Here is a 10,017-nt window from a genome sequence, read left to right on the forward strand (position 1 = left end):
ACAGCTTGTCATTCTTCACTTTTCATATCTACATTAATCTGGTTTTAATTTGGTATGGTTCTTCTATTTATCCAGGGACTGGGGCTTGCATTTCTTTTTCTTGTGAGAAAATTGTAAATATGTTCACATGGCATGTAGTAAAGTGTCAAGTTGTATGCAGCAAGAAAACTCTCAACTATGGGAAAACTCCATCCTATGTGCTGTAGGGTGACTATATATAGGTTTGTTTTATTGTTTTAAATTTGCATATCTTCTGTCTGTCCTTAAATTAGATGCAGTATCTTAATAATTTCACTTGAAACTCAAAGCCAAGATTTTGCAGTGTGAGGAAGTTTCAGAATAAGACATCAAGTTTCTAGCCATCAGAGGATAATTTATTGATACTTGTCAAAAGGAAGTATCAGTCTAACAGAAATCAAGACAAAAGGAATGCCTGATGAATTTTCTTTGAAGTGCCTTTTATAAAAGTCCTTGGTAATACATATTGATGAACTCCAAATTGTCTTGCCTGAAGGGAAAAGAAAGTAGACTGCTTTACACTGTCTTATAAATATTCATCAAAAGAACAAGACTTATGTTTCCAGGCGTGAGGTGAATGATTACGGTTGTATGATTGCCTTGGAATCTGGATAATTAGTAAAACAGCCATTGACAGAGAATTTTAAACTTGGTATGTTTCTTGCTTTCATTTTATTTGGAGTCAGAAATAAAGCTTTGTATAGCTAAGGGAAGCAGTTTTAGGGGATGAAGAATTGATATTATCATGTTCTAGCCATAAGTTTGTTTACTATTTGTTTAGTTCAAACTTAAAACAAAAATAATTGGTTTTATTTTATTTTTATTTATTTATTATTTGCTAATTCATTTTTGGTCTAATGAACCAGTACCGCTCTTACTAAGGATGATTTGTTAGGATATGTGTCTTAAGACCTGAAGACTGTAAAATGATAGGATGGATCCCTCTAAATGGTCAGATAGAATAATTTTGTTTGACTGTTTTTTGTATGGTATTATTGTTGTCATTTTGCCTATTGATTTTGGACTGAAAAATTAACTTTGTGTTTCTTTTGCTTATTGAATCCATGTGATTAAAGATCTAGCTTGATTAAATGGACATGGAATTTTTGATATTTGGAAGATAAGTATTGTTCATACCAACAATCAGAAATTACCTATCATTGTATAACTAGTTGCACATTTCTCCTAATCCTTGTTTTATAAGTCATCCTCTAAACTGTTAGGAAGAAAATAATCCCTTCTCTGGAAACTTTATCCTTTACAGTGTTTAGCACTTAAATGCAATTAAGCAAACATAATATCCTCTTGGAAGCAAAATAGTTGCTCAGCTTAAGTAACTGAAACTAATTATCTTTGTTGAATGAAAGACATATTCGGCAAGTGTTTGAAGAATGCTTCCTTCGTGTTGAGCAGAAATTAGCACTTATATTGGTGTTACAGGCAGAGGAGCACTCAACATGCTGTATCTATCAGTTCATACCCATATGTAGACCTACAAGTAAGAAAGCGGAACTGAAATTGACATGTGTCTGGGAGTAAAATGTGAGAAAACAGAAACAATTTTTAAGTAAGAGAAAGACAGTTTGAACAAATGATTCTCCTAGAAAATGTTTAGGTGTTATCTAAAAACTGTCCCCTTATTGTAAGGGAAATTTTACTGCTTCAAAGACCTTGGCCAGAAACATGCAGAATTTTAATATCCAGCAGCATTGAGCTGTGGTAAATGCAGAAGATGACAATGATGGTGATGAGGGTATTGGTATTCTTGAAAAAGTAACTGAATAGTTTGGCAAATAAAGTTAAATTATTTTCAGAAGCAAAGGAATCATCTTGCACTCTCCTGCTTTTTCTTTTTTCAATATTGCACTTTGTTTAATTTGATGTATAATTTATCTCATTCAGAATCTATGAAAAATAGTTTAGAAAAAAGACTCTTACGAGGCATATGTTGTCAACAGTCTGGAACACTTAAATTGATCACACAGAATACCTAGATAAATTCAACATGGGATAGAAACAAAGCAAGAACAGTCTGGAAACTGAAGTGTTTTGTCTCTGAGGAAATCTATTATTTTTATTTTATTTCTGAGGAAACATCACTGAGAAACTTACTAGCTATAATAACATTTATAGACCATTTTTTTCAAGCCATCTAAGGAAAAAAATCTCCATTTAAAATGCAAATGGAAAAATGCAGTAAAACGAGCAGGGCAGAAAAGGAGAACTGACAGTTAAACATTTAAAACTCTGCATTATTGGACACATTAACCTGAATCTTTGTAATATCAAACACTGCCTCATAGTATGCAATCAATGGCGCATACAAACATTTTAATGGAAATATTTCAAATGTCTATATGCAGAAAACCACAAGAGAAATGCTACTATCTAAAAATAATAGCTATAATTGAAATTTTGAAACTATGGGGTAACCCAATACTTACTAAACCACAGCCCTAGCTGGATTTATTTTAGGACACTGTGTCTGCCCAGAGTACAACATCTTAAGAATGAGAAAGAATTTACAATTGTCACTGGGAGGGCCTATGAGGAAAGGAAAGTGACTGTAAGTTAAAGACTAACTTACAAAACTTGCCCTGGTGCTGACTGAAATGATTCATGTTTTGCTGAGTGGTTTTTTGAAGAAAGTAACAGCTTCCAATGTATTCAGTGGTAGGAGCCCACTGGGGTGCAGATGAGACCCGCACTCATAAAAAGCAAGTATAGATAGTCATAAAGCATGAGGAAACAGTTGATATCACCCCCTTCCCATTAGATTAATTCTAATAAACACAAATGTAAATACTGTAAGTTGTCATTTGTTTATCAGGGAAGAAAGGAATGATAAAAATTTTAAGCTGGCATGTTTAGAGTAAATGGGCACTCATATTTCATGTTTATCAGAGTGCAAATTGATGCAAATTTCCAGTAAGTATAAAACAGAAAGCCTATTCTTTCAGCAAGAAAGTTGACTACTAGACATTTATCAAAAGAAAATGAATAGGAAATTGTGTTAGGGTATATATTGTAGGCATGTTTATATAACATTATGGAAAAATACTAGAAACAACTAAAATGATTAATAGTGAGAGACTGAGTAAATGCATCATATTAAACCAGACAGTTGTTCAATATTTAACCATTAAAATATTTTATATATTTTATTTATATTTACATGAAAATTATATATTGAGAAGAGAATATATATGTGTGTGCATAGCTCTATCTATGTATCATCTATCTAAATGTCATCTATCATCTATATTATATAGATGCTATTAGAGGTTGAACTGTATTCCTCCACAATTCATATATTGAAGTCCTCACCCTCCGTACCTAGAATATGACTATGTATTTGGAGTCCTATCTTTAAAACGGTATTTGAAATGTCTTTAACAATCTTTTTAGAAGTCTTTGAAGACGTAATCAAGGCAAAATGAGGTCATATGGAAGGGCTCTAATTCAGAATATCTGGTGTCTTTATAAGAAGAGATTAGGAAACACACAAGTAATGAGGCAAGACTGCATGAAAACATGAGAAGGAAATGGACATCTGCAAACCAATGAGAGAGGCTTCAGAAGAAACCAATCCTGTTGAAGCCTTGATCTTGGACTTTTAGCCTTCATAATTGTGAGAAAACGAGCTTCTGTTGTAGTAACCACCTAATCTGTGCTACTTTGTTATGGCAGCCATGGGAAGGTAATACAGATAATTACCTCTTGATATAGATAGAGAGATGTATTTTTTCTTGGTAATCTGTGTTTTCTATTTTTTCTAACATAAATACATACCATTTATATAATTTAAAAATATATAGGAAATAAGAAAAAGCTGCCAGACTGTGTTAGTTGTGAAACACTGAATATTTCAGAATAACTTTCTCTAGAAATTCAATTAAGAATTAGGAAGAAAACACCAAATGTATCCAATCGTTCACATGTAATTTTGCCTAGAAGTTAACTTTCGTAAGTTTGATAACTGTCATTTCTTGCTACAGATGCAATCAAGCAACATTTTATTCAAAATAGTTTTAATCACGATAACCACACCAGAGCTGACTAGTTGAAAACAAGTGGGGTGACATATTTTGTGCAAAGATCCCAAGTTTTTAGTTAGTAGGGGCTTTGTGTCATGGAACTTTCTATTCTCCATAGCACCTAGCAAAATTCTAGATATGAATTCATTCTTCATAAATGCTCTTTGACTGGCTTATTCAAAAAGTGAGAAAGAAGAATGATTTCTTAAAAACTGACTTTGCTTTAGTACTTTATTAATTGATGCATGTATTCACTGTAGTAAGATATAACTAAAAATCTTCAGGCTGTTGATTGCAAGAAGTTACCTATCAACATAGAAGGGATATGTCAGTCTTTACCTTAAAAATGAATAAAACCCAGAGTATAATTTGCCTTGGAAATGTCAGTATCAGCAGTGTGACAGAGGACACAGAAGTGACAATCAAACTATATTCAGTATGGCCATTTATTAAAAGTTTGGGTGGCCTAGTGCATGGTATATTTTTGGTTCTATAGGATGATTCAAAGTAAACTCTTCTGAATCCAACACATTCTCTAAAATCCCTTTATGCATGTAAATAAATGTAGCTCTATCTATAAAAAACATAAATAAGTTTCAAATTTTAAAACTTACAAATTTTCAGAAAATACATCAGTGATGGCTCAGGGAAACTATTTCAGATGAGGAAAATTATTTTCTTGATATTTGGTTATCTATTTTAACACAAGACTCTTGATAACAATATAAATTGTTTAGGACCCATTAGCTTTTTACCTCAAATATTGTATAATTGCTTCAATTAATTATACAAAATATGGTTTGCATTTTATACTCACACATTAAAAACCTGTGAATATTCACTTCCAGAAAAAAAGATGTAAGGTATTTTGCTTTATACATAAGATATTTTGCTTTCTATATATTCTATATCTTTCTATATGGGTGTCATCTCCGTAGAGTCCAAGGCTTTCTAATCTTACTTGTTTTTCAAAAACCCAGTCAACGCTTACAGTGTCATTACAAGAAAAAGATGAAAATTTATGCTTTCTTCTAAGAAAATGAGTGTAGAGAAATTTATTTTAAAACACAAATCATGTTACAGGTAAAATATATATCAATAAAACCATATTATCTTGACATGACACAGAAAACCATTATGTTTCTCTGTATTTGCTTCTTGTCTTCTTTTTTACTAATTAAGCCTGGTTGCACCTCAGCCAGCTGATGAGTGTTCACCATCTTACTTCCATTTTAACTCTTCTTTGTCTGAACTCTGCTTCCCTACTCTCTCTGTCTCCTTCTCTCCAGTTACCTGTACTGATTTCAACTTTAACCTTCAACCCGATATATTTTTTAGCCACTCACAAAGAATTTTAAGAATTCACAAAACTGAGAGCTTCTGTCAGAAATGCTGCAAAAGATGTTAGAAATATATCAAGAAGTATTTCAAAAAAGACTGCACATTTTGACTCCATTAGTCGATCATAAGAAAGCTGCCTACATCATAAACACACTCTCCCAGAAACTTTAGTACAGGTGCAGCTTTAGTAAGTTCAGATGTATAAATGCTAAAGTTTATGTAAACATTCACTCAAAAGCATCATTATTTACATTTGATAACCAGTTATAGGTTTTCATGATTTTAATGAATTTTTTTACATTAACTTTTGGCTTTAGTCTCTCTAATTGAAGATGACAAACTATTAAAGCAAAAATTTAAAAACTGTATTATTCAAAATTCAAAAATCTAAAAAAAGTAAAGTAATTAGACCTAATTGAACTTTCAAATGCTGATTTAAAAATAAATTTGTAGTATTACACTTTTGAAGTTATTAAGGCATAAAAGTGTACTAAGACTTTTGGCACACTTTGAATTTCAACATTCTTCATTAATAATGGATTTAAAAAAACCTAAACAAAGAAAAATAGGACCATATTATACCTTTTTCACTATCCTTCAAAAATTGCTGAAAATTTTCCTGCAGTATAATGTCACTTATCTTCAATCATCTAGAGAATGAATGCCAGGGAGTTCAAGGGAGCAGCCTCAGGTCATGGAGCTGGTTCATGAAGGAAAAGATTCCCAGGGCTGTCACTCCATTTCTGTTCTCACTACCTAAATGGAGTAAGTCAATAAGAATTACGGACTTGATATTTTTATACTGGTGCCTGACAGACCTAATCTCTCCCTTGACTAAAGTTGCCCAATCCATGAACCTCTGCTCAGAATAGTATCATCAGGCACTTTCTTTGCATAAAACATGGGTTTTGTTTGGACTGCAGTAAGGATTCATCCTAAGAGCAGTATCACCCTTAGCTGGCAGATGAGACCCTGCATTGGGCTTTGTGTTCCAGAGACTGTGTTCTAACCCTCTGCTACATCATTCCCTATAGGGAAGGGAAATGTGGGAAGGTGTTTACATGGCCTGAAGAATGAGTCATTATACCAACTTTTGTACTCAACACGGAGTGGATAACTGCTAAATGTTGATTTGCAAAGGCAAAAAGCTTATTTTCCTTCATAGATTTTTACATGTACTCAAAGATTTATTGTGGTCCTAATCGTAAGTTATTATTTTTTTTTCCAGACTTTAGTGCTTGAACTTTCTTGGTCTGTCTATTGTGCTTGCTTTGAAAATGTTAGGATCTGTGTCCAGTTCTCACAGATATTTTACCCAGTCGGTGGCATTTTCTTATGTATTCATAAACCTGTATCCTTCTATGCATATACTTATATGATTTTATATACCTGGGATTTTGCCTTCTTTTGTCTATTTTGAGAGGTGAAAATAACACTTGCCTTTGGGAAAGAATAAGTTGGATTTGTATATATTAGTAAGAACCTAGAGAAGACTATCTAAAGTAAGTGTGAAGGACTGTGAAAGATATGTACAAGACTAAAATATAATTATGTATTAGATACAGAGAATATGCTGGTAATGTGAAGAAAATACCAGAAAACATGTTTTGTGGTTTCAAAATAGAACATCTGAACTTTCCAAAACTGTGCATTACTGGTTATTGAAAAATCTCATATTGTTTGAGTGTTTACATAAATTGCTTTCACATTTTTTCTTGAGTTATATTTAACTATGTTATGCCAATTTTTCTTTTACTTTATGTATTTATATATAAATATATATGTTCATATATATATATATATGTAAGACTTCAAAGCTTCCTAATCTTTTTCAATTACCGTCATGTGTATCCCTCACTTAACAATAGGGATATATTCTGAGCAATGTGCCATTAGGTTATTTCATCATTGTGTGAACATCATAGAGTATATTTACATAAATCTAGATGGTATAGCCTATCACACACCTAGGTTGTATGGTATAGCCTATTACTTCTAAGCTATAAACCTGTACAGCATTTTACTGACTGAGTACTGTGGGCAACTGTAACACAATGGTAAGTACTGGTGTATCTAAAGATAGAAAAAGTACAGTAAAAATGTGGCATAAAATACAGAAAATAGTCCAGTATAGTCAAGGTTCTCTAAAGGGACAGAACTAATAGGATATATGTGTGTATGAAGGGGAGTTTGTTAGGAGAATTGACTCACACGATCACAAGGTGAAGTCCCACAGTAGGTCATCTGCAAGCTGAGGAGTAAGGGAGCCAGTTCGAGTTCCAAAACCTCAAAAGTAGGAAAGCCAACAGTGAAGCTTTCAGTCTGTGACCAAAGGCCAAAGAGCCCCTGGCAAATGACTGGTGTATGTTGAAGAGTCCACAAACTGAAGAACTTGGAATTTGATGTTTGAGGGCAGGTATCATACAGCACGGGATAAAGATGGCGGCCAGAGTACTCAGCAAGTGAAGTCTCGTTCCACTTTCTTCTGCCTGCTTTATTCTAGCCGTGCTGGCAGCTGATTAAATGACGCCCACCCAGATTGAGGGTGCGTCTGCCTCTCCCAGTCCACCGACACAAATATTAATATCCTTTGGCAACACCCTCACAGACACGCCCAGGAGCAATACTTTGCATCCTTCAGTCCAATCAAGTTGACGCTCAATATTAACCATCACAACACCTGTATAGAGCACTTTCCGTGAATGGAGCTTGCAGGACTGAAATCTGTTCTGGGTGAGTCACCGAGCGAGTAATAAGTAAATGTGAAAGCCTATGTATACTACCATAGAGTTTATAAACACTTTACACTAAACTTATAAAATATATTTTTCTTTCTTCAATAATAATCTCACTGTAACTTTTTTACATCTACATTTAAAAATTTTTAACTGTTTTACTCTTGTAACTACACTTTAAAACAAACACATTACACAGATACACATTTTTCTTTTTTATATCCTTTTTAATAAGCTTTTTCTTATTTTTAATTTTTACTTTTTAAACTTTTTTTAAAAAACTAAGACACAAACATACATATTAGCTTAGGTTTACACAGGGTCAGGATCATCAATATCACATCTTCAAGGACAGTAACACACATAGAGCTGTCATCTCCTCTGATAACAATGACTTTTCACTGGAGCCTTTTGGAAGGTGGAGGTTGGGAGGAGGAAGACGATCAGGAAAAATAACTAATGGGTGCTAGGCTTAATACTTGGGTGAGGAAATAACCTGTACAATAAACCCCCATGACACAAGTTTACCTATGTAAGAAACCCGCACTTGTACTGCTGAACTTAAAAGTAAAAACAACAAAAAAAGACTTTTTCTGGAACACCTCCTGAAAGACCTGCCTGAGGCTGTTTATAGTTACCTTGTTTTTTCAAGTAAAGGGATATACTCTAAAATAATGAAAAAAGGATGATCTGGTAAATGCATAAACCAGTAACATAGTTCTTTATTATCAATATCAAGAATTATGTACTGTACATAATTGTATGTGCTATACTTTTATAAGACCGATGGTTCTGTAGGTTTGTTTACACCGACATCACAGACACCTGAGTACAATGTTGCACAATGACATTTCAATGGCTACAATGTCACTAGGTGATAGGAATTATTCAGCTTAATTATAATCTCATTAGACCATGGAAGTATATGTCATCCATTGTTAACTGATACATTATTATGTGCACATGGCTGAATTAAACTTAGTCCAGTCCATATTAAATTCCATCTCATACTCGATACAGATTCTCCCAGGACAGGTTGAAGGTGCTTATAACTGGGCAGGGGATGGGATCTACTCTTTCTCTCCTCTTCCTACTTTAGTACCTTGGCCTAGGGAGAGATCTCAGCCAGACTCTGGTTCGTTTCCTTTTCTGGATTTAACTTTTAAAAATTTGGGGCCAGAGATGCAAGAAAGTGGAGGCAGATATCTTATTTATCGAAGTGTATGTTGGCATAGAAATTATCCCTAATCACTGCTCCAGTTAGACCCTATTCAGTCTAATGTTAGTGGTCTTCGCAGAGGATACTATATACAGTTTCCTCAAAAAAGTACTCAAGTCATTCCATCTTTCTTGTCCTAAGGGAATATTCCATAGGGAGGGGAAGCTTAGGCACTCTTTATTCCTTCCAGAAGCCATGCAAAAAACCAAACAACAACAATAAAAACCTCTGTCTAGCTGTGAGGTTACTTTGCTTGGTTTGGTAGCCCCCTGTTCAGCCTTCTGCATCCTTCCAATCCTCTAAACTCAATGATTCTTTCCTTGGAGGAAAAGGCACTACGTGTTCCTATTCTGTGTCATTGAAGGGCTGTGAAGAATTGGAAAGGAAGTTTATGCATCTTTTACTTCTCAGGGTCTCTATAACATAGTCCTCTCATGCCCTGCTGATGCAGATTTCTCCAAGGAAACTCTGACCTTTAGAAATCTACAGACTAAAAGAAGTTGCCAATTGAGTTCATTACATGTCTAAATTAAAGGGGTCTACATAGAACTGCCTTCCTAAAAATCAGTGGAAAATTTTGCTTTCTATTACCTTTTGCCCTATTCAAAACATATCCTGAGCATTGCCATCTGTTTGAAAAACATAAGTTTTTGAATCTCGGCAATGT

This window comes from Papio anubis, chromosome 6 (genome assembly GCF_008728515.1).
Source record: "Papio anubis isolate 15944 chromosome 6, Panubis1.0, whole genome shotgun sequence".
Lineage (NCBI taxonomy): Eukaryota > Metazoa > Chordata > Mammalia > Primates > Cercopithecidae > Papio > Papio anubis.